This window comes from Phytophthora parasitica (assembly GCF_000247585.1).
Source record: "Phytophthora parasitica INRA-310 unplaced genomic scaffold supercont2.31, whole genome shotgun sequence".
In the NCBI taxonomy this organism is placed as follows: domain Eukaryota; phylum Oomycota; class Peronosporomycetes; order Peronosporales; family Peronosporaceae; genus Phytophthora; species Phytophthora nicotianae.
In genome coordinates, this window is record NW_008649017.1 from 142,497 (window position 1) to 143,129 (window position 633).

Consider the following 633-nt stretch of genomic DNA (forward strand, 5'->3'; position numbering starts at 1 on the left):
GCCCCTACTGGTCTCCGGCGTTCCCCTGGCCCCGGGGTCTTGGCTTCTGCCAACGACCAAGATGCCAACCCTACAGAAAGTATTATAATACAATGTTGCACCTATTCCATCCTGGAGGAGGAAAGAAATACGGTCAGGGTGTACATACTCATTTTGGCTGATTATTGAGTGTGCTCCTCGAGTTCCGTAACCACAATGGCGTTTCTTACGGTTTGAATATTTGGCTTATTTTACCCTGGAATTTCTTCCTGCATACTATGAATTAGTATAGTAGTATGGCAATACTGCAGTGTTTCATTGTACAAAGCCATGCATAACGAAAAGAAACTCTGACATTTACCTAAACTCCAACTCTTTAGTTACCTGTGGATGCACTACACAAGGAATCCCTAATAAAAAGATCGGCGGTCATTTCTCACAGATAATAAGCCTTCACTTACCTGGAACTCCCTCTTACCTCGCTTTTTAAACAGCTCTTGCCACGCATTGGCTTACATGTAGCAAAAGCAAGTTTTACGCAACCAAGTAAAGTGCACACAGTTGGATTTGTAGCAGCAAGCACAAGCATCGCATGCGGCGGACTACGGTGGACTCGCGTCATCGTGAGTGGCACAGTTCAGGTGGTCCTCACGG